The sequence below is a fragment of the Ambystoma mexicanum genome, chromosome 9, assembly GCF_040938575.1.
Source record: "Ambystoma mexicanum isolate Mex_15411 chromosome 9, UKY_AmexF1_1, whole genome shotgun sequence".
NCBI lineage: Eukaryota > Metazoa > Chordata > Amphibia > Caudata > Ambystomatidae > Ambystoma > Ambystoma mexicanum.
This window is the reverse complement of record NC_090931.1, coordinates 561909974-561935530: the sequence shown is the minus strand read 5'-3', so window position 1 is coordinate 561935530 and position 25557 is coordinate 561909974. Positions and strand designations below refer to the sequence as shown.

Sequence of the window (25557 nt, the reverse complement as noted above, 5' to 3'; positions counted from 1 at the left end):
GCTGTCTCTATTTTTCACCAGAATAATAAGCAGCTAACCACTCAGTTTGTGTTCCCTTCCTCCAACCCTCCTGAAAGGGAGAGAGGAACGGTCATCAATAGCAGACAGCATCTGCATAAATGCAACACTGTTCACTTGCTTCACGCTCAGAAGAGAACACTTCAACTCTTCCTCGTGGTTAGCGAAGACCAGACACTTTCGAACACATTTCCTCAGTTAAGAACTATAGAAATGATCCCTGAAAGTATAGTCTTAATAGCACAAAGGGCAGCCCAGGCAGGTGGAAGAAGCTGCCACCCATCTCACTTAGGGTGGGAAAGCGTCTATCATCCCAAAGGCAACAAAAAGCCCCTCCATTTCTGCATAGGAAAACCTTTCCCGCAACACCATAGAAAACATTTCCTATCCATAGCGTTGGCAAAAGATGACAAAAATGCCTGTACTTTGTAAATTTACATATTGAAGACCAGCAGCCAATAAAATTCGTCAGTGTGGATGACAGAGACAAGGGGCTCCCATGGCCCAGCCAAGGCTGGCCTCAGTAAACAGAGTGGCCATATTACGATGGCAATGAGTGTTATTCAATATCTGGGAAGCTTTGCAGTGGAATTCGAGCAAGCATAAGTGGGAGGCAACGTGAACAATGGCGGTGTGACTTTTATGAGAACGTAATGCATGTGATGGAAGGGTATTGCGCGCATTGGCCAGACAAGCATTTGAGTCGGACCTGAAAAGTACCCAGCTGAATAGGCAGATTCAAAGGCAGTACAGTGTTGTTTTCACAGAAGCACGAGGATTGCGCCAGATGAAAAACAGTGGCAAATCAGAATGGCTTAACCTTTGTGAAATGGAAGTAGGCCAGCATGCAACAGCCGGAACTTGTCGCTTGGGTCCCCCAGGGCAGCGCACAAAAGGGCCCACGGCCAATTGTGTTTACCGGGGCGACGCAAGGTGTTTGGTCCATGTGGAGATTTGCACAGCTAACAAATCAGAACCCACATAATCGACAGCACAGACACCAAGCAACCCTAAGAACAGGGGAGCTGTCTCTATTTTTCACCAGAATAATAAGCAGCTAACCACTCAGTTTGTGTTCCCCTTCCTCCAACCCTCCTGAAAGGGAGAGAGGAACGGTCATCAATAGCAGACAGCAGCTGCATAAATGCAACACTGTCCACTTGCTTCACGCTCAGAAGAGAACACTTCAACTCTTCCTCGTGGTTAGCGAAGACCAGACACTTTCGAACACATTTCCTCAGTTAAGAACTATAGAAATGATCCCTGAAAGTATAGTCTTAATAGCACAAAGGGCAGCCCAGGCAGGTGGAAGAAGCTGCCACCCATCTCACTTAGGGTGGGAAAGCGTCTATCGTCCCAAAGGCAACAAAAAGCCCCTCCATTTCTGCATAGGAAAACCTTTCCCGCAACACCATAGAAAACATTTCCTATCCATAGCGTTGGCAAAAGATGACAAAAATGCCTGTACTTTGTAAATTTACATATTGAAGACCAGCAGCCAATAAAATTCGTCAGTGTGGATGACAGAGACAAGGGGCTCCCATGGCCCAGCCAAGGCTGGCCTCAGTAAACAGAGTGGCCATATTACGATGGCAATGAGTGTTATTCAATATCTGGGAAGCTTTGCAGTGGAATTCGAGCAAGCATAAGTGGGAGGCAACGTGAACAATGGCGGTGTGACTTTTATGAGAACGTAATGCATGTGATGGAAGGGTATTGCGCGCATTGGCCAGACAAGCATTTGAGTCGGACCTGAAAAGTACCCAGCTGAATAGGCAGATTCAAAGGCAGTACAGTGTTGTTTTCACAGAAGCACGAGGATTGCGCCAGATGAAAAACAGTGGCAAATCAGAATGGCTTAACCTTTGTGAAATGGAAGTAGGCCAGCATGCAACAGCCGGAACTTGTCGCTTGGGTCCCCCAGGGCAGCGCACAAAAGGGCCCACGGCAATTGTGTTTACCGGGGCGACGCAAGGTGTTTGGTCCATGTGGAGATTTGCACAGCTAACAAATCAGAACCCACATAATCGACAGCACAGACACCAAGCAACCCTAAGAACAGGGGAGCTGTCTCTATTTTTCACCAGAATAATAAGCAGCTAACCACTCAGTTTGTGTTCCCTTCCTCCAACCCTCCTGAAAGGGAGAGAGGAACGGTCATCAATAGCAGACAGCAGCTGCATAAATGCAACACTGTCCACTTGCTTCACGCTCAGAAGAGAACACTTCAACTCTTCCTCGTGGTTAGCGAAGACCAGACACTTTCGAACACATTTCCTCAGTTAAGAACTATAGAAATGATCCCTGAAAGTATAGTCTTAATAGCACAAAGGGCAGCCCAGGCAGGTGGAAGAAGCTGCCACCCATCTCACTTAGGGTGGGAAAGCGTCTATCGTCCCAAAGGCAACAAAAAGCCCCTCCATTTCTGCATAGGAAAACCTTTCCCGCAACACCATAGAAAACATTTCCTATCCATAGCGTTGGCAAAAGATGACAAAAATGCCTGTACTTTGTAAATTTACATATTGAAGACCAGCAGCCAATAAAATTCGTCAGTGTGGATGACAGAGACAAGGGGCTCCCATGGCCCAGCCAAGGCTGGCCTCAGTAAACAGAGTGGCCATATTACGATGGCAATGAGTGTTATTCAATATCTGGGAAGCTTTGCAGTGGAATTCGAGCAAGCATAAGTGGGAGGCAACGTGAACAATGGCGGTGTGACTTTTATGAGAACGTAATGCATGTGATGGAAGGGTATTGCGCGCATTGGCCAGACAAGCATTTGAGTCGGACCTGAAAAGTACCCAGCTGAATAGGCAGATTCAAAGGCAGTACAGTGTTGTTTTCACAGAAGCACGAGGATTGCGCCAGATGAAAAACAGTGGCAAATCAGAATGGCTTAACCTTTGTGAAATGGAAGTAGGCCAGCATGCAACAGCCGGAACTTGTCGCTTGGGTCCCCCAGGGCAGCGCACAAAAGGGCCCACGGCAATTGTGTTTACCGGGGCGACGCAAGGTGTTTGGTCCATGTGGAGATTTGCACAGCTAACAAATCAGAACCCACATAATCGACAGCACAGACACCAAGCAACCCTAAGAACAGGGGAGCTGTCTCTATTTTTCACCAGAATAATAAGCAGCTAACCACTCAGTTTGTGTTCCCTTCCTCCAACCCTCCTGAAAGGGAGAGAGGAACGGTCATCAATAGCAGACAGCAGCTGCATAAATGCAACACTGTCCACTTGCTTCACGCTCAGAAGAGAACACTTCAACTCTTCCTCGTGGTTAGCGAAGACCAGACACTTTCGAACACATTTCCTCAGTTAAGAACTATAGAAATGATCCCTGAAAGTATAGTCTTAATAGCACAAAGGGCAGCCCAGGCAGGTGGAAGAAGCTGCCACCCATCTCACTTAGGGTGGGAAAGCGTCTATCGTCCCAAATGCAACAAAAAGCCCCTCCATTTCTGCATAGGAAAACCTTTCCCGCAACACCATAGAAAACATTTCCTATCCATAGCGTTGGCAAAAGATGACAAAAATGCCTGTACTTTGTAAATTTACATATTGAAGACCAGCAGCCAATAAAATTCGTCAGTGTGGATGACAGAGACAAGGGGCTCCCATGGCCCAGCCAAGGCTGGCCTCAGTAAACAGAGTGGCCATATTACGATGGCAATGAGTGTTATTCAATATCTGGGAAGCTTTGCAGTGGAATTCGAGCAAGCATAAGTGGGAGGCAACGTGAACAATGGCGGTGTGACTTTTATGAGAACGTAATGCATGTGATGGAAGGGTATTGCGCGCATTGGCCAGACAAGCATTTGAGTCGGACCTGAAAAGTACCCAGCTGAATAGGCAGATTCAAAGGCAGTACAGTGTTGTTTTCACAGAAGCACGAGGATTGCGCCAGATGAAAAACAGTGGCAAATCAGAATGGCTTAACCTTTGTGAAATGGAAGTAGGCCAGCATGCAACAGCCGGAACTTGTCGCTTGGGTCCCCCAGGGCAGCGCACAAAAGGGCCCACGGCAATTTTGTTTACCGGGGCGACGCAAGGTGTTTGGTCCATGTGGAGATTTGCACAGCTAACAAATCAGAACCCACATAATCGACAGCACAGACACCAAGCAACCCTAAGAACAGGGGAGCTGTCTCTATTTTTCACCAGAATAATAAGCAGCTAACCACTCAGTTTGTGTTCCCTTCCTCCAACCCTCCTGAAAGGGAGAGAGGAACGGTCATCAATAGCAGACAGCAGCTGCATAAATGCAACACTGTCCACTTGCTTCACGCTCAGAAGAGAACACTTCAACTCTTCCTCGTGGTTAGCGAAGACCAGACACTTTCGAACACATTTCCTCAGTTAAGAACTATAGAAATGATCCCTGAAAGTATAGTCTTAATAGCACAAAGGGCAGCCCAGGCAGGTGGAAGAAGCTGCCACCCATCTCACTTAGGGTGGGAAAGCGTCTATCGTCCCAAAGGCAACAAAAAGCCCCTCCATTTCTGCATAGGAAAACCTTTCCCGCAACACCATAGAAAACATTTCCTATCCATAGCGTTGGCAAAAGATGACAAAAATGCCTGTACTTTGTAAATTTACATATTGAAGACCAGCAGCCAATAAAATTCGTCAGTGTGGATGACAGAGACAAGGGGCTCCCATGGCCCAGCCAAGGCTGGCCTCAGTAAACAGAGTGGCCATATTACGATGGCAATGAGTGTTATTCAATATCTGGGAAGCTTTGCAGTGGAATTCGAGCAAGCATAAGTGGGAGGCAACGTGAACAATGGCGGTGTGACTTTTATGAGAACGTAATGCATGTGATGGAAGGGTATTGCGCGCATTGGCCAGACAAGCATTTGAGTCGGACCTGAAAAGTACCCAGCTGAATAGGCAGATTCAAATCCCCCAAAGGGGCAGTACAGTGTTGTTTTCACAGAAGCACGAGGATTGCGCCAGATGGAAAACAGTGGCAAATCAGAATGGCTTAACCTTTGTGAAATGGAAGTAGGCCAGCATGCAACAGCCGGAACTTGTCGCTTGGGTCCCCCAGGGCAGCGCACAAAAGGGCCCACGGCCAATTGTGTTTACCGGGGCGACGCAAGGTGTTTGGTCCATGTGGAGATTTGCACAGCTAACAAATCAGAACCCACATAATCGACAGCACAGACACCAAGCAACCCTAAGAACAGGGGAGCTGTCTCTATTTTTCACCAGAATAATAAGCAGCTAACCACTCAGTTTGTGTTCCCTTCCTCCAACCCTCCTGAAAGGGAGAGAGGAACGGTCATCAATAGCAGACAGCAGCTGCATAAATGCAACACTGTCCACTTGCTTCACGCTCAGAAGAGAACACTTCAACTCTTCCTCGTGGTTAGCGAAGACCAGACACTTTCGAACACATTTCCTCAGTTAAGAACTATAGAAATGATCCCTGAAAGTATAGTCTTAATAGCACAAAGGGCAGCCCAGGCAGGTGGAAGAAGCTGCCACCCATCTCACTTAGGGTGGGAAAGCGTCTATCGTCCCAAAGGCAACAAAAAGCCCCTCCATTTCTGCATAGGAAAACCTTTCCCGCAACCCCATAGAAAACCTTTCCTTTCCATAGCGTTGGCAAAAGATGACAAAAATGCCTGTACTTTGTAAATTTACATATTGAAGACCAGCAGCCAATAAAATTCGTCAGTGTGGATGACAGAGACAAGGGGCTCCCATGGCCCAGCCAAGGCTGGCCTCAGTAAACAGAGTGGCCATATTACGATGGCAATGAGTGTTATTCAATATCTGGGAAGCTTTGCAGTGGAATTCGAGCAAGCATAAGTGGGAGGCAACGTGAACAATGGCAGTGTGACTTTTATGAGAACGTAATGCATGTGATGGAAGGGTATTGCGCGCATTGGCCAGACAAGCATTTGAGTCGGACCTGAAAAGTACCCAGCTGAATAGGCAGATTCAAAGGCAGTACAGTGTTGTTTTCACAGAAGCACGAGGATTGCGCCAGATGAAAAACAGTGGCAAATCAGAATGGCTTAACCTTTGTGAAATGGAAGTAGGCCAGCATGCAACAGCCGGAACTTGTCGCTTGGGTCCCCCAGGGCAGCGCACAAAAGGGCCCACGGCAATTGTGTTTACCGGGGCGACGCAAGGTGTTTGGTCCATGTGGAGATTTGCACAGCTAACAAATCAGAACCCACATAATCGACAGCACAGACACCAAGCAACCCTAAGAACAGGGGAGCTGTCTCTATTTTTCACCAGAATAATAAGCAGCTAACCACTCAGTTTGTGTTCCCTTCCTCCAACCCTCCTGAAAGGGAGAGAGGAACGGTCATCAATAGCAGACAGCAGCTGCATAAATGCAACACTGTCCACTTGCTTCACACTCAGAAGAGAACACTTCAACTCTTCCTCGTGGTTAGCGAAGACCAGACACTTTCGAACACATTTCCTCAGTTAAGAACTATAGAAATGATCCCTGAAAGTATAGTCTTAATAGCACAAAGGGCAGCCCAGGCAGGTGGAAGAAGCTGCCACCCATCTCACTTAGGGTGGGAAAGCGTCTATCGTCCCAAAGGCAACAAAAAGCCCCTCCATTTCTGCATAGGAAAACCTTTCCCGCAACACCATAGAAAACATTTCCTATCCATAGCGTTGGCAAAAGATGACAAAAATGCCTGTACTTTGTAAATTTACATATTGAAGACCAGCAGCCAATAAAATTCGTCAGTGTGGATGACAGAGACAAGGGGCTCCCATGGCCCAGCCAAGGCTGGCCTCAGTAAACAGAGTGGCCATATTACGATGGCAATGAGTGTTATTCAATATCTGGGAAGCTTTGCAGTGGAATTCGAGCAAGCATAAGTGGGAGGCAACGTGAACAATGGCGGTGTGACTTTTATGAGAACGTAATGCATGTGATGGAAGGGTATTGCGCGCATTGGCCAGACAAGCATTTGAGTCGGACCTGAAAAGTACCCAGCTGAATAGGCAGATTCAAATCCCCCAAAGGGGCAGTACAGTGTTGTTTTCACAGAAGCACGAGGATTGCGCCAGATGGAAAACAGTGGCAAATCAGAATGGCTTAACCTTTGTGAAATGGAAGTAGGCCAGCATGCAACAGCCGGAACTTGTCGCTTGGGTCCCCCAGGGCAGCGCACAAAAGGGCCCACGGCCAATTGTGTTTACCGGGGCGACGCAAGGTGTTTGGTCCATGTGGAGATTTGCACAGCTAACAAATCAGAACCCACATAATCGACAGCACAGACACCAAGCAACCCTAAGAACAGGGGAGCTGTCTCTATTTTTCACCAGAATAATAAGCAGCTAACCACTCAGTTTGTGTTCCCTTCCTCCAACCCTCCTGAAAGGGAGAGAGGAACGGTCATCAATAGCAGACAGCAGCTGCATAAATGCAACACTGTCCACTTGCTTCACGCTCAGAAGAGAACACTTCAACTCTTCCTCGTGGTTAGCGAAGACCAGACACTTTCGAACACATTTCCTCAGTTAAGAACTATAGAAATGATCCCTGAAAGTATAGTCTTAATAGCACAAAGGGCAGCCCAGGCAGGTGGAAGAAGCTGCCACCCATCTCACTTAGGGTGGGAAAGCGTCTATCGTCCCAAAGGCAACAAAAAGCCCCTCCATTTCTGCATAGGAAAACCTTTCCCGCAACCCCATAGAAAACCTTTCCTTTCCATAGCGTTGGCAAAAGATGACAAAAATGCCTGTACTTTGTAAATTTACATATTGAAGACCAGCAGCCAATAAAATTCGTCAGTGTGGATGACAGAGACAAGGGGCTCCCATGGCCCAGCCAAGGCTGGCCTCAGTAAACAGAGTGGCCATATTACGATGGCAATGAGTGTTATTCAATATCTGGGAAGCTTTGCAGTGGAATTCGAGCAAGCATAAGTGGGAGGCAACGTGAACAATGGCAGTGTGACTTTTATGAGAACGTAATGCATGTGATGGAAGGGTATTGCGCGCATTGGCCAGACAAGCATTTGAGTCGGACCTGAAAAGTACCCAGCTGAATAGGCAGATTCAAAGGCAGTACAGTGTTGTTTTCACAGAAGCACGAGGATTGCGCCAGATGAAAAACAGTGGCAAATCAGAATGGCTTAACCTTTGTGAAATGGAAGTAGGCCAGCATGCAACAGCCGGAACTTGTCGCTTGGGTCCCCCAGGGCAGCGCACAAAAGGGCCCACGGCAATTGTGTTTACCGGGGCGACGCAAGGTGTTTGGTCCATGTGGAGATTTGCACAGCTAACAAATCAGAACCCACATAATCGACAGCACAGACACCAAGCAACCCTAAGAACAGGGGAGCTGTCTCTATTTTTCACCAGAATAATAAGCAGCTAACCACTCAGTTTGTGTTCCCTTCCTCCAACCCTCCTGAAAGGGAGAGAGGAACGGTCATCAATAGCAGACAGCAGCTGCATAAATGCAACACTGTCCACTTGCTTCACGCTCAGAAGAGAACACTTCAACTCTTCCTCGTGGTTAGCGAAGACCAGACACTTTCGAACACATTTCCTCAGTTAAGAACTATAGAAATGATCCCTGAAAGTATAGTCTTAATAGCACAAAGGGCAGCCCAGGCAGGTGGAAGAAGCTGCCACCCATCTCACTTAGGGTGGGAAAGCGTCTATCGTCCCAAAGGCAACAAAAAGCCCCTCCATTTCTGCATAGGAAAACCTTTCCCGCAACACCATAGAAAACATTTCCTATCCATAGCGTTGGCAAAAGATGACAAAAATGCCTGTACTTTGTAAATTTACATATTGAAGACCAGCAGCCAATAAAATTCGTCAGTGTGGATGACAGAGACAAGGGGCTCCCATGGCCCAGCCAAGGCTGGCCTCAGTAAACAGAGTGGCCATATTACGATGGCAATGAGTGTTATTCAATATCTGGGAAGCTTTGCAGTGGAATTCGAGCAAGCATAAGTGGGAGGCAACGTGAACAATGGCAGTGTGACTTTTATGAGAACGTAATGCATGTGATGGAAGGGTATTGCGCGCATTGGCCAGACAAGCATTTGAGTCGGACCTGAAAAGTACCCAGCTGAATAGGCAGATTCAAATCCCCCAAAGGGGCAGTACAGTGTTGTTTTCACAGAAGCACGAGGATTGCGCCAGATGGAAAACAGTGGCAAATCAGAATGGCTTAACCTTTGTGAAATGGAAGTAGGCCAGCATGCAACAGCCGGAACTTGTCGCTTGGGTCCCCCAGGGCAGCGCACAAAAGGGCCCACGGCCAATTGTGTTTACCGGGGCGACGCAAGGTGTTTGGTCCATGTGGAGATTTGCACAGCTAACAAATCAGAACCCACATAATCGACAGCACAGACACCAAGCAACCCTAAGAACAGGGGAGCTGTCTCTATTTTTCACCAGAATAATAAGCAGCTAACCACTCAGTTTGTGTTCCCTTCCTCCAACCCTCCTGAAAGGGAGAGAGGAACGGTCATCAATAGCAGACAGCAGCTGCATAAATGCAATACTGTCCACTTGCTTCACGCTCAGAAGAGAACACTTCAACTCTTCCTCGTGGTTAGCGAAGACCAGACACTTTCGAACACATTTCCTCAGTTAAGAACTATAGAAATGATCCCTGAAAGTATAGTCTTAATAGCACAAAGGGCAGCCCAGGCAGGTGGAAGAAGCTGCCACCCATCTCACTTAGGGTGGGAAAGCGTCTATCGTCCCAAAGGCAACAAAAAGCCCCTCCATTTCTGCATAGGAAAACCTTTCCCGCAACCCCATAGAAAACCTTTCCTTTCCATAGCGTTGGCAAAAGATGACAAAAATGCCTGTACTTTGTAAATTTACATATTGAAGACCAGCAGCCAATAAAATTCGTCAGTGTGGATGACAGAGACAAGGGGCTCCCATGGCCCAGCCAAGGCTGGCCTCAGTAAACAGAGTGGCCATATTACGATGGCAATGAGTGTTATTCAATATCTGGGAAGCTTTGCAGTGGAATTCGAGCAAGCATAAGTGGGAGGCAACGTGAACAATGGCAGTGTGACTTTTATGAGAACGTAATGCATGTGATGGAAGGGTATTGCGCGCATTGGCCAGACAAGCATTTGAGTCGGACCTGAAAAGTACCCAGCTGAATAGGCAGATTCAAAGGCAGTACAGTGTTGTTTTCACAGAAGCACGAGGATTGCGCCAGATGAAAAACAGTGGCAAATCAGAATGGCTTAACCTTTGTGAAATGGAAGTAGGCCAGCATGCAACAGCCGGAACTTGTCGCTTGGGTCCCCCAGGGCAGCGCACAAAAGGGCCCACGGCAATTGTGTTTACCGGGGCGACGCAAGGTGTTTGGTCCATGTGGAGATTTGCACAGCTAACAAATCAGAACCCACATAATCGACAGCACAGACACCAAGCAACCCTAAGAACAGGGGAGCTGTCTCTATTTTTCACCAGAATAATAAGCAGCTAACCACTCAGTTTGTGTTCCCTTCCTCCAACCCTCCTGAAAGGGAGAGAGGAACGGTCATCAATAGCAGACAGCAGCTGCATAAATGCAACACTGTCCACTTGCTTCACGCTCAGAAGAGAACACTTCAACTCTTACTCGTGGTTAGCGAAGACCAGACACTTTCGAACACATTTCCTCAGTTAAGAACTATAGAAATGATCCCTGAAAGTATAGTCTTAATAGCACAAAGGGCAGCCCAGGCAGGTGGAAGAAGCTGCCACCCATCTCACTTAGGGTGGGAAAGCGTCTATCGTCCCAAAGGCAACAAAAAGCCCCTCCATTTCTGCATAGGAAAACCTTTCCCGCAACACCATAGAAAACATTTCCTATCCATAGCGTTGGCAAAAGATGACAAAAATGCCTGTACTTTGTAAATTTACATATTGAAGACCAGCAGCCAATAAAATTCGTCAGTGTGGATGACAGAGACAAGGGGCTCCCATGGCCCAGCCAAGGCTGGCCTCAGTAAACAGAGTGGCCATATTACGATGGCAATGAGTGTTATTCAATATCTGGGAAGCTTTGCAGTGGAATTCGAGCAAGCATAAGTGGGAGGCAACGTGAACAATGGCGGTGTGACTTTTATGAGAACGTAATGCATGTGATGGAAGGGTATTGCGCGCATTGGCCAGACAAGCATTTGAGTCGGACCTGAAAAGTACCCAGCTGAATAGGCAGATTCAAAGGCAGTACAGTGTTGTTTTCACAGAAGCACGAGGATTGCGCCAGATGAAAAACAGTGGCAAATCAGAATGGCTTAACCTTTGTGAAATGGAAGTAGGCCAGCATGCAACAGCCGGAACTTGTCGCTTGGGTCCCCCAGGGCAGCGCACAAAAGGGCCCACGGCAATTGTGTTTACCGGGGCGACGCAAGGTGTTTGGTCCATGTGGAGATTTGCACAGCTAACAAATCAGAACCCACATAATCGACAGCACAGACACCAAGCAACCCTAAGAACAGGGGAGCTGTCTCTATTTTTCACCAGAATAATAAGCAGCTAACCACTCAGTTTGTGTTCCCTTCCTCCAACCCTCCTGAAAGGGAGAGAGGAACGGTCATCAATAGCAGACAGCAGCTGCATAAATGCAACACTGTCCACTTGCTTCACGCTCAGAAGAGAACACTTCAACTCTTCCTCGTGGTTAGCGAAGACCAGACACTTTCGAACACATTTCCTCAGTTAAGAACTATAGAAATGATCCCTGAAAGTATAGTCTTAATAGCACAAAGGGCAGCCCAGGCAGGTGGAAGAAGCTGCCACCCATCTCACTTAGGGTGGGAAAGCGTCTATCGTCCCAAAGGCAACAAAAAGCCCCTCCATTTCTGCATAGGAAAACCTTTCCCGCAACACCATAGAAAACATTTCCTATCCATAGCGTTGGCAAAAGATGACAAAAATGCCTGTACTTTGTAAATTTACATATTGAAGACCAGCAGCCAATAAAATTCGTCAGTGTGGATGACAGAGACAAGGGGCTCCCATGGCCCAGCCAAGGCTGGCCTCAGTAAACAGAGTGGCCATATTACGATGGCAATGAGTGTTATTCAATATCTGGGAAGCTTTGCAGTGGAATTCGAGCAAGCATAAGTGGGAGGCAACGTGAACAATGGCGGTGTGACTTTTATGAGAACGTAATGCATGTGATGGAAGGGTATTGCGCGCATTGGCCAGACAAGCATTTGAGTCGGACCTGAAAAGTACCCAGCTGAATAGGCAGATTCAAAGGCAGTACAGTGTTGTTTTCACAGAAGCACGAGGATTGCGCCAGATGAAAAACAGTGGCAAATCAGAATGGCTTAACCTTTGTGAAATGGAAGTAGGCCAGCATGCAACAGCCGGAACTTGTCGCTTGGGTCCCCCAGGGCAGCGCACAAAAGGGCCCACGGCAATTGTGTTTACCGGGGCGACGCAAGGTGTTTGGTCCATGTGGAGATTTGCACAGCTAACAAATCAGAACCCACATAATCGACAGCACAGACACCAAGCAACCCTAAGAACAGGGGAGCTGTCTCTATTTTTCACCAGAATAATAAGCAGCTAACCACTCAGTTTGTGTTCCCTTCCTCCAACCCTCCTGAAAGGGAGAGAGGAACGGTCATCAATAGCAGACAGCAGCTGCATAAATGCAACACTGTCCACTTGCTTCACGCTCAGAAGAGAACACTTCAACTCTTCCTCGTGGTTAGCGAAGACCAGACACTTTCGAACACATTTCCTCAGTTAAGAACTATAGAAATGATCCCTGAAAGTATAGTCTTAATAGCACAAAGGGCAGCCCAGGCAGGTGGAAGAAGCTGCCACCCATCTCACTTAGGGTGGGAAAGCGTCTATCGTCCCAAATGCAACAAAAAGCCCCTCCATTTCTGCATAGGAAAACCTTTCCCGCAACACCATAGAAAACATTTCCTATCCATAGCGTTGGCAAAAGATGACAAAAATGCCTGTACTTTGTAAATTTACATATTGAAGACCAGCAGCCAATAAAATTCGTCAGTGTGGATGACAGAGACAAGGGGCTCCCATGGCCCAGCCAAGGCTGGCCTCAGTAAACAGAGTGGCCATATTACGATGGCAATGAGTGTTATTCAATATCTGGGAAGCTTTGCAGTGGAATTCGAGCAAGCATAAGTGGGAGGCAACGTGAACAATGGCGGTGTGACTTTTATGAGAACGTAATGCATGTGATGGAAGGGTATTGCGCGCATTGGCCAGACAAGCATTTGAGTCGGACCTGAAAAGTACCCAGCTGAATAGGCAGATTCAAAGGCAGTACAGTGTTGTTTTCACAGAAGCACGAGGATTGCGCCAGATGAAAAACAGTGGCAAATCAGAATGGCTTAACCTTTGTGAAATGGAAGTAGGCCAGCATGCAACAGCCGGAACTTGTCGCTTGGGTCCCCCAGGGCAGCGCACAAAAGGGCCCACGGCAATTGTGTTTACCGGGGCGACGCAAGGTGTTTGGTCCATGTGGAGATTTGCACAGCTAACAAATCAGAACCCACATAATCGACAGCACAGACACCAAGCAACCCTAAGAACAGGGGAGCTGTCTCTATTTTTCACCAGAATAATAAGCAGCTAACCACTCAGTTTGTGTTCCCTTCCTCCAACCCTCCTGAAAGGGAGAGAGGAACGGTCATCAATAGCAGACAGCAGCTGCATAAATGCAACACTGTCCACTTGCTTCACGCTCAGAAGAGAACACTTCAACTCTTCCTCGTGGTTAGCGAAGACCAGACACTTTCGAACACATTTCCTCAGTTAAGAACTATAGAAATGATCCCTGAAAGTATAGTCTTAATAGCACAAAGGGCAGCCCAGGCAGGTGGAAGAAGCTGCCACCCATCTCACTTAGGGTGGGAAAGCGTCTATCGTCCCAAAGGCAACAAAAAGCCCCTCCATTTCTGCATAGGAAAACCTTTCCCGCAACACCATAGAAAACATTTCCTATCCATAGCGTTGGCAAAAGATGACAAAAATGCCTGTACTTTGTAAATTTACATATTGAAGACCAGCAGCCAATAAAATTCGTCAGTGTGGATGACAGAGACAAGGGGCTCCCATGGCCCAGCCAAGGCTGGCCTCAGTAAACAGAGTGGCCATATTACGATGGCAATGAGTGTTATTCAATATCTGGGAAGCTTTGCAGTGGAATTCGAGCAAGCATAAGTGGGAGGCAACGTGAACAATGGCGGTGTGACTTTTATGAGAACGTAATGCATGTGATGGAAGGGTATTGCGCGCATTGGCCAGACAAGCATTTGAGTCGGACCTGAAAAGTACCCAGCTGAATAGGCAGATTCAAATCCCCCAAAGGGGCAGTACAGTGTTGTTTTCACAGAAGCACGAGGATTGCGCCAGATGGAAAACAGTGGCAAATCAGAATGGCTTAACCTTTGTGAAATGGAAGTAGGCCAGCATGCAACAGCCGGAACTTGTCGCTTGGGTCCCCCAGGGCAGCGCACAAAAGGGCCCACGGCCAATTGTGTTTACCGGGGCGACGCAAGGTGTTTGGTCCATGTGGAGATTTGCACAGCTAACAAATCAGAACCCACATAATCGACAGCACAGACACCAAGCAACCCTAAGAACAGGGGAGCTGTCTCTATTTTTCACCAGAATAATAAGCAGCTAACCACTCAGTTTGTGTTCCCTTCCTCCAACCCTCCTGAAAGGGAGAGAGGAACGGTCATCAATAGCAGACAGCAGCTGCATAAATGCAACACTGTCCACTTGCTTCACGCTCAGAAGAGAACACTTCAACTCTTCCTCGTGGTTAGCGAAGACCAGACACTTTCGAACACATTTCCTCAGTTAAAAACTATAGAAATGATCCCTGAAAGTATAGTCTTAATAGCACAAAGGGCAGCCCAGGCAGGTGGAAGAAGCTGCCACCCATCTCACTTAGGGTGGGAAAGCGTCTATCGTCCCAAAGGCAACAAAAAGCCCCTCCATTTCTGCATAGGAAAACCTTTCCCGCAACCCCATAGAAAACCTTTCCTTTCCATAGCGTTGGCAAAAGATGACAAAAATGCCTGTACTTTGTAAATTTACATATTGAAGACCAGCAGCCAATAAAATTCGTCAGTGTGGATGACAGAGACAAGGGGCTCCCATGGCCCAGCCAAGGCTGGCCTCAGTAAACAGAGTGGCCATATTACGATGGCAATGAGTGTTATTCAATATCTGGGAAGCTTTGCAGTGGAATTCGAGCAAGCATAAGTGGGAGGCAACGTGAACAATGGCGGTGTGACTTTTATGAGAACGTAATGCATGTGATGGAAGGGTATTGCGCGCATTGGCCAGACAAGCATTTGAGTCGGACCTGAAAAGTACCCAGCTGAATAGGCAGATTCAAAGGCAGTACAGTGTTGTTTTCACAGAAGCACGAGGATTGCGCCAGATGAAAAACAGTGGCAAATCAGAATGGCTTAACCTTTGTGAAATGGAAGTAGGCCAGCATGCAACAGCCGGAACTTGTCGCTTGGGTCCCCCAGGGCAGCGCACAAAAGGGCCCACGGCCAATTGTGTTTACCGGGGCGACGCAAGGTGTTTGGTCCATGTGGAGATTTGCACAGCTAACAAATCAGAACCCACATAATCGACAGCACAGACACCAAGCAACCCTAAGAACAGGGGAGCTGTCTCTATTTTTCACCAGAATAATAAGCAGCTAACCACTCAGTTTGTGTTCCCTTCCTCCAACCCTCCTGAAAGGGAGAGAGGAACGGTCATCAATAGCAGACAGCAGCTGCATAAATGCAACACTGTCCACTTGCTTCACGCTCAGAAGAGAACACTTCAACTCTTCCTCGTGGTTAGCGAAGACCAGACACTTTCGAACACATTTCCTCAGTTAAGAACTATAGAAATGATCCCTGAAAGTATAGTCTTAATAGCACAAAGGGCAGCCCAGGCAGGTGGAAGAAGCTGCCACCCATCTCACTTAGGGTGGGAAAGCGTCTATCGTCCCAAAGGCAACAAAAAGCCCCTCCATTTCTGCATAGGAAAACCTTTCCCGCAACACCATAGAAAACATTTCCTATCCATAGCGTTGGCAAAAGATGACAAAAATGCCTGTACTTTGTAAATTTACATATTGAAGACCAGCAGCCAATAAAATTCGTCAGTGTGGATGACAGAGACAAGGGGCTCCCATGGCCCAGCCAAGGCTGGCCTCAGTAAACAGAGTGGCCATATTACGATGGCAATGAGTGTTATTCAATATCTGGGAAGCTTTGCAGTGGAATTCGAGCAAGCATAAGTGGGAGGCAACGTGAACAATGGCGGTGTGACTTTTATGAGAACGTAATGCATGTGATGGAAGGGTATTGCGCGCATTGGCCAGACAAGCATTTGAGTCGGACCTGAAAAGTACCCAGCTGAATAGGCAGATTCAAAGGCAGTACAGTGTTGTTTTCACAGAAGCACGAGGATTGCGCCAGATGAAAAACAGTGGCAAATCAGAATGGCTTAACCTTTGTGAAATGGAAGTAGGCCAGCATGCAACAGCCGGAACTTGTCGCTTGGGTCCCCCAGGGCAGCGCACAAAAGGGCCCACGGCCAATTGTGTTTACCGGGGCGACGCAAGGTGTTTGGTCCATGTGGAGATTTGCACAGCTAACAAATCAGAACCCACATAATCGACAGCACAGACACCAAGCAACCCTAAGAACAGGGGAGCTGTCTCTATTTTTCACCAGAATAATAAGCAGCTAACCACTCAGTTTGTGTTCCCCTTCCTCCAACCCTCCTGAAAGGGAGAGAGGAACGGTCATCAATAGCAGACAGCAGCTGCATAAATGCAACACTGTCCACTTGCTTCACGCTCAGAAGAGAACACTTCAACTCTTCCTCGTGGGTTAGCGAAGACCAGACACTTTCGAACACATTTCCTCAGTTAAGAACTATAGAAATGATCCCTGAAAGTATAGTCTTAATAGCACAAAGGGCAGCCCAGGCAGGTGGAAGAAGCTGCCACCCATCTCACTTAGGGTGGGAAAGCGTCTATCGTCCCAAAGGCAACAAAAAGCCCCTCCATTTCTGCATAGGAAAACCTTTCCCGCAACACCATAGAAAACATTTCCTATCCATAGCGTTGGCAAAAGATGACAAAAATGCCTGTACTTTGTAAATTTACATATTGAAGACCAGCAGCCAATAAAATTCGTCAGTGTGGATGACAGAGACAAGGGGCTCCCATGGCCCAGCCAAGGCTGGCCTCAGTAAACAGAGTGGCCATATTACGATGGCAATGAGTGTTATTCAATATCTGGGAAGCTTTGCAGTGGAATTCGAGCAAGCATAAGTGGGAGGCAACGTGAACAATGGCGGTGTGACTTTTATGAGAACGTAATGCATGTGATGGAAGGGTATTGCGCGCATTGGCCAGACAAGCATTTGAGTCGGACCTGAAAAGTACCCAGCTGAATAGGCAGATTCAAAGGCAGTACAGTGTTGTTTTCACAGAAGCACGAGGATTGCGCCAGATGAAAAACAGTGGCAAATCAGAATGGCTTAACCTTTGTGAAATGGAAGTAGGCCAGCATGCAACAGCCGGAACTTGTCGCTTGGGTCCCCCAGGGCAGCGCACAAAAGGGCCCACGGCAATTGTGTTTACCGGGGCGACGCAAGGTGTTTGGTCCATGTGGAGATTTGCACAGCTAACAAATCAGAACCCACATAATCGACAGCACAGACACCAAGCAACCCTAAGAACAGGGGAGCTGTCTCTATTTTTCACCAGAATAATAAGCAGCTAACCACTCAGTTTGTGTTCCCTTCCTCCAACCCTCCTGAAAGGGAGAGAGGAACGGTCATCAATAGCAGACAGCAGCTGCATAAATGCAACACTGTCCACTTGCTTCACGCTCAGAAGAGAACACTTCAACTCTTCCTCGTGGTTAGCGAAGACCAGACACTTTCGAACACATTTCCTCAGTTAAGAACTATAGAAATGATCCCTGAAAGTATAGTCTTAATAGCACAAAGGGCAGCCCAGGCAGGTGGAAGAAGCTGCCACCCATCTCACTTAGGGTGGGAAAGCGTCTATCGTCCCAAAGGCAACAAAAAGCCCCTCCATTTCTGCATAGGAAAACCTTTCCCGCAACACCATAGAAAACATTTCCTATCCATAGCGTTGGCAAAAGATGACAAAAATGCCTGTACTTTGTAAATTTACATATTGAAGACCAGCAGCCAATAAAATTCGTCAGTGTGGATGACAGAGACAAGGGGCTCCCATGGCCCAGCCAAGGCTGGCCTCAGTAAACAGAGTGGCCATATTACGATGGCAATGAGTGTTATTCAATATCTGGGAAGCTTTGCAGTGGAATTCGAGCAAGCATAAGTGGGAGGCAACGTGAACAATGGCGGTGTGACTTTTATGAGAACGTAATGCATGTGATGGAAGGGTATTGCGCGCATTGGCCAGACAAGCATTTGAGTCGGACCTGAAAAGTACCCAGCTGAATAGGCAGATTCAAAGGCAGTACAGTGTTGTTTTCACAGAAGCACGAGGATTGCGCCAGATGAAAAACAGTGGCAAATCAGAATGGCTTAACCTTTGTGAAATGGAAGTAGGCCAGCATGCAACAGCCGGAACTTGTCGCTTGGGTCCCCCAGGGCAGCGCACAAAAGGGCCCACGGCAATTGTGTTTACCGGGGCGACGCAAGGTGTTTGGTCCATGTGGAGATTTGCACAGCTAACAAATCAGAACCCACATAATCGACAGCACAGACACCAAGCAACCCTAAGAACAGGGGAGCTGTCTCTATTTTTCACCAGAATAATAAGCAGCTAACCACTCAGTTTGTGTTCCCTTCCTCCAACCCTCCTGAAAGGGAGAGAGGAACGGTCATCAATAGCAGACAGCAGCTGCATAAATGCAACACTGTCCACTTGCTTCACGCTCAGAAGAGAACACTTCAACTCTTCCTCGTGGTTAGCGAAGACCAGACACTTTCGAACACATTTCCTCAGTTAAGAACTATAGAAATGATCCCTGAAAGTATAGTCTTAATAGCACAAAGGGCAGCCCAGGCAGGTGGAAGAAGCTGCCACCCATCTCACTTAGGGTGGGAAAGCGTCTATCGTCCCAAATGCAACAAAAAGCCCCTCCATTTCTGCATAGGAAAACCTTTCCCGCAACACCATAGAAAACATTTCCTATCCATAGCGTTGGCAAAAGATGACAAAAATGCCTGTACTTTGTAAATTTACATATTGAAGACCAGCAGCCAATAAAATTCGTCAGTGTGGATGACAGAGACAAGGGGCTCCCATGGCCCAGCCAAGGCTGGCCTCAGTAAACAGAGTGGCCATATTACGATGGCAATGAGTGTTATTCAATATCTGGGAAGCTTTGCAGTGGAATTCGAGCAAGCATAAGTGGGAGGCAACGTGAACAATGGCGGTGTGACTTTTATGAGAACGTAATGCATGTGATGGAAGGGTATTGCGCGCATTGGCCAGACAAGCATTTGAGTCGGACCTGAAAAGTACCCAGCTGAATAGGCAGATTCAAAGGCAGTACAGTGTTGTTTTCACAGAAGCACGAGGATTGCGCCAGATGAAAAACAGTGGCAAATCAGAATGGCTTAACCTTTGTGAAATGGAAGTAGGCCAGCATGCAACAGCCGGAACTTGTCGCTTGGGTCCCCCAGGGCAGCGCACAAAAGGGCCCACGGCAATTGTGTTTACCGGGGCGACGCAAGGTGTTTGGTCCATGTGGAGATTTGCACAGCTAACAAATCAGAACCCACATAATCGACAGCACAGACACCAAGCAACCCTAAGAACAGGGGAGCTGTCTCTATTTTTCACCAGAATAATAAGCAGCTAACCACTCAGTTTGTGTTCCCTTCCTCCAACCCTCCTGAAAGGGAGAGAGGAACGGTCATCAATAGCAGACAGCAGCTGCATAAATGCAACACTGTCCACTTGCTTCACGCTCAGAAGAGAACACTTCAACTCTTCCTCGTGGTTAGCGAAGACCAGACACTTTCGAACACATTTCCTCAGTTAAGAACTATAGAAATGATCCCTGAAAGTATAGTCTTAATAGCACAAAGGGCAGCCCAGGCAGGTGGAAGAAGCTGCCACCCATCTCACTTAGGGTGGGAAAGCGTCTATCGTCCCAAAGGCAACAAAAAGCCCCTCCATTTCTGCATAGGAAAACCTTTCCCGCAACACCATAGAAAACATTTCCTATCCATAGCGTTGGCAAAAGATGACAAAAATGCCTGTACTTTGTAAATTTACATATTGAAGACCAGCAGCCAATAAAATTCGTCAGTGTGGATGACAGAGACAAGGGGCTCCCATGGCCCAGCCAAGGCTGGCCTCAGTAAACAGAGTGGCCATATTACGATGGCAATGAGTGTTATTCAATATCTGGGAAGCTTTGCAGTGGAATTCGAGCAAGCATAAGTGGGAGGCAACGTGAACAATGGCGGTGTGACTTTTATGAGAACGTAATGCATGTGATGGAAGGGTATTGCGCGCATTGGCCAGACAAGCATTTGAGTCGGACCTGAAAAGTACCCAGCTGAATAGGCAGATTCAAATCCCCCAAAGGGGCAGTACAGTGTTGTTTTCACAGAAGCACGAGGATTGCGCCAGATGGAAAACAGTGGCAAATCAGAATGGCTTAACCTTTGTGAAATGGAAGTAGGCCAGCATGCAACAGCCGGAACTTGTCGCTTGGGTCCCCCAGGGCAGCGCACAAAAGGGCCCACGGCCAATTGTGTTTACCGGGGCGACGCAAGGTGTTTGGTCCATGTGGAGATTTGCACAGCTAACAAATCAGAACCCACATAATCGACAGCACAGACACCAAGCAACCCTAAGAACAGGGGAGCTGTCTCTATTTTTCACCAGAATAATAAGCAGCTAACCACTCAGTTTGTGTTCCCTTCCTCCAACCCTCCTGAAAGGGAGAGAGGAACGGTCATCAATAGCAGACAGCAGCTGCATAAATGCAACACTGTCCACTTGCTTCACGCTCAGAAGAGAACACTTCAACTCTTCCTCGTGGTTAGCGAAGACCAGACACTTTCGAACACATTTCCTCAGTTAAGAACTATAGAAATGATCCCTGAAAGTATAGTCTTAATAGCACAAAGGGCAGCCCAGGCAGGTGGAAGAAGCTGCCACCCATCTCACTTAGGGTGGGAAAGCGTCTATCGTCCCAAAGGCAACAAAAAGCCCCTCCATTTCTGCATAGGAAAACCTTTCCCGCAACCCCATAGAAAACCTTTCCTTTCCATAGCGTTGGCAAAAGATGACAAAAATGCCTGTACTTTGTAAATTTACATATTGAAGACCAGCAGCCAATAAAATTCGTCAGTGTGGATGACAGAGACAAGGGGCTCCCATGGCCCAGCCAAGGCTGGCCTCAGTAAACAGAGTGGCCATATTACGATGGCAATGAGTGTTATTCAATATCTGGGAAGCTTTGCAGTGGAATTCGAGCAAGCATAAGTGGGAGGCAACGTGAACAATGGCGGTGTGACTTTTATGAGAACGTAATGCATGTGATGGAAGGGTATTGCGCGCATTGGCCAGACAAGCATTTGAGTCGGACCTGAAAAGTACCCAGCTGAATAGGCAGTTTCAAAGGCAGTACAGTGTTGTTTTCACAGAAGCACGAGGATTGCGCCAGATGAAAAACAGTGGCAAATCAGAATGGCTTAACCTTTGTGAAATGGAAGTAGGCCAGCATGCAACAGCCGGAACTTGTCGCTTGGGTCCCCCAGGGCAGCGCACAAAAGGGCCCACGGCCAATTGTGTTTACCGGGGCGACGCAAGGTGTTTGGTCCATGTGGAGATTTGCACAGCTAACAAATCAGAACCCACATAATCGACAGCACAGACACCAAGCAACCCTAAGAACAGGGGAGCTGTCTCTATTTTTCACCAGAATAATAAGCAGCTAACCACTCAGTTTGTGTTCCCTTCCTCCAACCCTCCTGAAAGGGAGAGAGGAACGGTCATCAATAGCAGACAGCAGCTGCATAAATGCAACACTGTCCACTTGCTTCACGCTCAGAAGAGAACACTTCAACTCTTCCTCGTGGTTAGCCAAGACCAGACACTTTCGAACACATTTCCTCAGTTAAGAACTATAGAAATGACCCCTGAAAGTATAGTCTTAATAGCACAAAGGGCAGCCCAGGCAGGTGGAAGAAGCTGCCACCCATCTCACTTAGGGTGGGAAAGCGTCTATCGTCCCAAAGGCAACAAAAAGCCCCCCCATTTCTGCATAGGAAAACCTTTCCCGCAACCCCATAGAAAACCTTTCCTTTCCATAGCGTTGGCAAAAGATGACAAAAATGCCTGTACTTTGTAAATTTACATATTGAAGACCAGCAGCCAATAAAATTCGTCAGTGTGGATGACAGAGACAAGGGGCTCCCATGGCCCAGCCAAGGCTGGCCTCAGTAAACAGAGTGGCCATATTACGATGGCAATGAGTGTTATTCAATATCTGGGAAGCTTTGCAGTGGAATTCGAGCAAGCATAAGTGGGAGGCAACGTGAACAATGGCGGTGTGACTTTTATGAGAACGTAATGCATGTGATGGAAGGGTATTGCGCGCATTGGCCAGACAAGCATTTGAGTCGGACCTGAAAAGTACCCAGCTGAATAGGCAGATTCAAAGGCAGTACAGTGTTGTTTTCACAGAAGCACGAGGATTGCGCCAGATGAAACAGTGGCAAATCAGAATGGCTTAACCTTTGTGAAATGGAAGTAGGCCAGCATGCAACAGCCGGAACTTGTCGCTTGGGTCCCCCAGGGCAGCGCACAAAAGGGCCCACGGCAATTGTGTTTACCGGGGCGACGCAAGGTGTTTGGTCCATGTGGAGATTTGCACAGCTAACAAATCAGAACCCACATAATCGACAGCACAGACACCAAGCAACCCTAAGAACAGGGGAGCTGTCTCTATTTTTCACCAGAATAATAAGCAGCTAACCACTCAGTTTGTGTTCCCTTCCTCCAACCCTCCTGAAAGGGAGAGAGGAACGGTCATCAATAGCAGACAGCAGCTGCATAAATGCAACACTGTCCACTTGCTTCACGCTCAGAAGAGAACACTTCAACTCTTCCTCGTGGTTAGCGAAGACCAGACACTTTCGAACACATTTCCTCAGTTAAGAACTATAGAAATGATCCCTGAAAGTATAGTCTTAATAGCACAAAGGGCAGCCCAGGCAGGTGGAAGAAGCTGCCACCCATCTCACTTAGGGTGGGAAAGCGTCTATCGTCCCAAAGGCAACAAAAAGCCCCTCCATTTCTGCATAGGAAAACCTTTCCCGCAACCCCATAGAAAACCTTTCCTTTCCATAGCGTTGGCAAAAGATGACAAAAATGCCTGTACTTTGTAAATTTACATATTGAAGACCAGCAGCCAATAAAATTCGTCAGTGTGGATGACAGAGACAAGGGGCTCCCATGGCCCAGCCAAGGCTGGCCTCAGTAAACAGAGTGGCCATATTACGATGGCAATGAGTGTTATTCAATATCTGGGAAGCTTTGCAGTGGAATTCGAGCAAGCATAAGTGGGAGGCAACGTTAACAATGGCGGTGTGACTTTTATGAGAACGTAATGCATGTGATGGAAGGGTATTGCGCGCATTGGCCAGACAAGCATTTGAGTCGGACCTGAAAAGTACCCAGCTGAATAGGCAGATTCAAATCCCCCAAAGGGGCAGTACAGTGTTGTTTTCACAGAAGCACGAGGATTGCGCCAGATGGAAAACAGTGGCAAATCAGAATGGCTTAACCTTTGTGAAATGGAAGTAGGCCAGCATGCAACAGCCGGAACTTGTCGCTTGGGTCCCCCAGGGCAGCGCACAAAAGGGCCCACGGCCAATTGTGTTTACCGGGGCGACACAAGGTGTTTGGTCCATGTGGAGATTTGCACAGCTAACAAATCAGAACCCACATAATCGACAGCACAGACACCAAGCAACCCTAAGAACAGGGGAGCTGTCTCTATTTTTCACCAGAATAATAAGCAGCTAACCACTCAGTTTGTGTTCCCTTCCTCCAACCCTCCTGAAAGGGAGAGAGGAACGGTCATCAATAGCAGACAGCAGCTGCATAAATGCAACACTGTCCACTTGCTTCACGCTCAGAAGAGAACACTTCAACTCTTCCTCGTGGTTAGCGAAGACCAGACACTTTCGAACACATTTCCTCAGTTAAGAACTATAGAAATGATCCCTGAAAGTATAGTCTTAATAGCACAAAGGGCAGCCCAGGCAGGTGGAAGAAGCTGCCACCCATCTCACTTAGGGTGGGAAAGCGTCTATCGTCCCAAAGGCAACAAAAAGCCCCTCCATTTCTGCATAGGAAAACCTTTCCCGCAACACCATAGAAAACATTTCCTATCCATAGCGTTGGCAAAAGATGACAAAAATGCCTGTACTTTGTAAATTTACATATTGAAGACCAGCAGCCAATAAAATTCGTCAGTGTGGATGACAGAGACAAGGGGCTCCCATGGCCCAGCCAAGGCTGGCCTCAGTAAACAGAGTGGCCATATTACGATGGCAATGAGTGTTATTCAATATCTGGGAAGCTTTGCAGTGGAATTCGAGCAAGCATAAGTGGGAGGCAACGTGAACAATGGCGGTGTGACTTTTATGAGAACGTAATGCATGTGATGGAAGGGTATTGCGCGCATTGGCCAGACAAGCATTTGAGTCGGACCTGAAAAGTACCCAGCTGAATAGGCAGATTCAAAGGCAGTACAGTGTTGTTTTCACAGAAGCACGAGGATTGCGCCAGATGAAAAACAGTGGCAAATCAGAATGGCTTAACCTTTGTGAAATGGAAGTAGGCCAGCATGCAACAGCCGGAACTTGTCGCTTGGGTCCCCCAGGGCAGCGCACAAAAGGGCCCACGGCAATTGTGTTTACCGGGGCGACGCAAGGTGTTTGGTCCATGTGGAGATTTGCACAGCTAACAAATCAGAACCCACATAATCGACAGCACAGACACCAAGCAACCCTAAGAACAGGGGAGCTGTCTCTATTTTTCACCAGAATAATAAGCAGCTAACCACTCAGTTTGTGTTCCCTTCCTCCAACCCTCCTGAAAGGGAGAGAGGAACGGTCATCAATAGCAGACAGCAGCTGCATAAATGCAACACTGTCCACTTGCTTCACGCTCAGAAGAGAACACTTCAACTCTTCCTCGTGGTTAGCGAAGACCAGACACTTTCGAACACATTTCCTCAGTTAAGAACTATAGAAATGATCCCTGAAAGTATAGTCTTAATAGCACAAAGGGCAGCCCAGGCAGGTGGAAGAAGCTGCCACCCATCTCACTTAGGGTGGGAAAGCGTCTATCGTCCCAAATGCAACAAAAAGCCCCTCCATTTCTGCATAGGAAAACCTTTCCCGCAACACCATAGAAAACATTTCCTATCCATAGCGTTGGCAAAAGATGACAAAAATGCCTGTACTTTGTAAATTTACATATTGAAGACCAGCAGCCAATAAAATTCGTCAGTGTGGA

General features: G+C 47.5%; 25 non-coding genes across 25 annotated transcripts; all 25 read right to left on the bottom strand.

The window, feature by feature from the left end:
* Positions 1-36: 36 nt before the first annotated feature.
* LOC138490327 (small nucleolar RNA U3) lies at positions 37-254 on the bottom strand. Its single transcript, XR_011275367.1, has one exon. It is a non-coding gene; the product is annotated as a small nucleolar RNA U3 (small nucleolar RNA).
* An 824-nt stretch (positions 255-1078) lies between these two features.
* LOC138490411 (small nucleolar RNA U3) lies at positions 1079-1297 on the bottom strand. The gene has a single exon (XR_011275442.1). It is a non-coding gene; the product is annotated as a small nucleolar RNA U3 (small nucleolar RNA).
* An 823-nt stretch (positions 1298-2120) lies between these two features.
* LOC138489979 (small nucleolar RNA U3) lies at positions 2121-2338 on the bottom strand. The gene has a single exon (XR_011275063.1). It is a non-coding gene; the product is annotated as a small nucleolar RNA U3 (small nucleolar RNA).
* Positions 2339-3161: 823 nt separating this feature from the next.
* On the bottom strand, positions 3162-3379 carry LOC138489978 (small nucleolar RNA U3). Its single transcript, XR_011275062.1, has one exon. It is a non-coding gene; the product is annotated as a small nucleolar RNA U3 (small nucleolar RNA).
* An 823-nt stretch (positions 3380-4202) lies between these two features.
* On the bottom strand, positions 4203-4420 carry LOC138489977 (small nucleolar RNA U3). The gene has a single exon (XR_011275061.1). It is a non-coding gene; the product is annotated as a small nucleolar RNA U3 (small nucleolar RNA).
* An 835-nt stretch (positions 4421-5255) lies between these two features.
* Positions 5256-5473, bottom strand: LOC138489975 (small nucleolar RNA U3). Its single transcript, XR_011275060.1, has one exon. It is a non-coding gene; the product is annotated as a small nucleolar RNA U3 (small nucleolar RNA).
* Positions 5474-6296: 823 nt separating this feature from the next.
* LOC138490346 (small nucleolar RNA U3) lies at positions 6297-6514 on the bottom strand. Its single transcript, XR_011275384.1, has one exon. It is a non-coding gene; the product is annotated as a small nucleolar RNA U3 (small nucleolar RNA).
* An 835-nt stretch (positions 6515-7349) lies between these two features.
* Positions 7350-7567, bottom strand: LOC138489973 (small nucleolar RNA U3). Its single transcript, XR_011275058.1, has one exon. It is a non-coding gene; the product is annotated as a small nucleolar RNA U3 (small nucleolar RNA).
* An 823-nt stretch (positions 7568-8390) lies between these two features.
* On the bottom strand, positions 8391-8608 carry LOC138489972 (small nucleolar RNA U3). Its single transcript, XR_011275057.1, has one exon. It is a non-coding gene; the product is annotated as a small nucleolar RNA U3 (small nucleolar RNA).
* Positions 8609-9443: 835 nt separating this feature from the next.
* LOC138490332 (small nucleolar RNA U3) lies at positions 9444-9661 on the bottom strand. Its single transcript, XR_011275371.1, has one exon. It is a non-coding gene; the product is annotated as a small nucleolar RNA U3 (small nucleolar RNA).
* An 823-nt stretch (positions 9662-10484) lies between these two features.
* On the bottom strand, positions 10485-10702 carry LOC138490340 (small nucleolar RNA U3). Its single transcript, XR_011275378.1, has one exon. It is a non-coding gene; the product is annotated as a small nucleolar RNA U3 (small nucleolar RNA).
* Positions 10703-11525: 823 nt separating this feature from the next.
* Positions 11526-11743, bottom strand: LOC138489971 (small nucleolar RNA U3). Its single transcript, XR_011275056.1, has one exon. It is a non-coding gene; the product is annotated as a small nucleolar RNA U3 (small nucleolar RNA).
* Positions 11744-12566: 823 nt separating this feature from the next.
* LOC138489970 (small nucleolar RNA U3) lies at positions 12567-12784 on the bottom strand. Its single transcript, XR_011275055.1, has one exon. It is a non-coding gene; the product is annotated as a small nucleolar RNA U3 (small nucleolar RNA).
* Positions 12785-13607: 823 nt separating this feature from the next.
* On the bottom strand, positions 13608-13825 carry LOC138489969 (small nucleolar RNA U3). Its single transcript, XR_011275054.1, has one exon. It is a non-coding gene; the product is annotated as a small nucleolar RNA U3 (small nucleolar RNA).
* Positions 13826-14660: 835 nt separating this feature from the next.
* LOC138490670 (small nucleolar RNA U3) lies at positions 14661-14878 on the bottom strand. The gene has a single exon (XR_011275589.1). It is a non-coding gene; the product is annotated as a small nucleolar RNA U3 (small nucleolar RNA).
* Positions 14879-15702: 824 nt separating this feature from the next.
* On the bottom strand, positions 15703-15920 carry LOC138489968 (small nucleolar RNA U3). The gene has a single exon (XR_011275053.1). It is a non-coding gene; the product is annotated as a small nucleolar RNA U3 (small nucleolar RNA).
* Positions 15921-16744: 824 nt separating this feature from the next.
* LOC138490430 (small nucleolar RNA U3) lies at positions 16745-16964 on the bottom strand. The gene has a single exon (XR_011275459.1). It is a non-coding gene; the product is annotated as a small nucleolar RNA U3 (small nucleolar RNA).
* An 823-nt stretch (positions 16965-17787) lies between these two features.
* LOC138489967 (small nucleolar RNA U3) lies at positions 17788-18005 on the bottom strand. The gene has a single exon (XR_011275052.1). It is a non-coding gene; the product is annotated as a small nucleolar RNA U3 (small nucleolar RNA).
* Positions 18006-18828: 823 nt separating this feature from the next.
* LOC138489966 (small nucleolar RNA U3) lies at positions 18829-19046 on the bottom strand. The gene has a single exon (XR_011275051.1). It is a non-coding gene; the product is annotated as a small nucleolar RNA U3 (small nucleolar RNA).
* Positions 19047-19869: 823 nt separating this feature from the next.
* On the bottom strand, positions 19870-20087 carry LOC138489964 (small nucleolar RNA U3). Its single transcript, XR_011275050.1, has one exon. It is a non-coding gene; the product is annotated as a small nucleolar RNA U3 (small nucleolar RNA).
* An 835-nt stretch (positions 20088-20922) lies between these two features.
* Positions 20923-21140, bottom strand: LOC138489963 (small nucleolar RNA U3). Its single transcript, XR_011275049.1, has one exon. It is a non-coding gene; the product is annotated as a small nucleolar RNA U3 (small nucleolar RNA).
* An 824-nt stretch (positions 21141-21964) lies between these two features.
* LOC138490249 (small nucleolar RNA U3) lies at positions 21965-22182 on the bottom strand. The gene has a single exon (XR_011275296.1). It is a non-coding gene; the product is annotated as a small nucleolar RNA U3 (small nucleolar RNA).
* Positions 22183-23003: 821 nt separating this feature from the next.
* Positions 23004-23221, bottom strand: LOC138489961 (small nucleolar RNA U3). Its single transcript, XR_011275047.1, has one exon. It is a non-coding gene; the product is annotated as a small nucleolar RNA U3 (small nucleolar RNA).
* Positions 23222-24056: 835 nt separating this feature from the next.
* Positions 24057-24274, bottom strand: LOC138489960 (small nucleolar RNA U3). The gene has a single exon (XR_011275046.1). It is a non-coding gene; the product is annotated as a small nucleolar RNA U3 (small nucleolar RNA).
* Positions 24275-25097: 823 nt separating this feature from the next.
* Positions 25098-25315, bottom strand: LOC138489959 (small nucleolar RNA U3). The gene has a single exon (XR_011275045.1). It is a non-coding gene; the product is annotated as a small nucleolar RNA U3 (small nucleolar RNA).
* Positions 25316-25557: the final 242 nt, after the last annotated feature.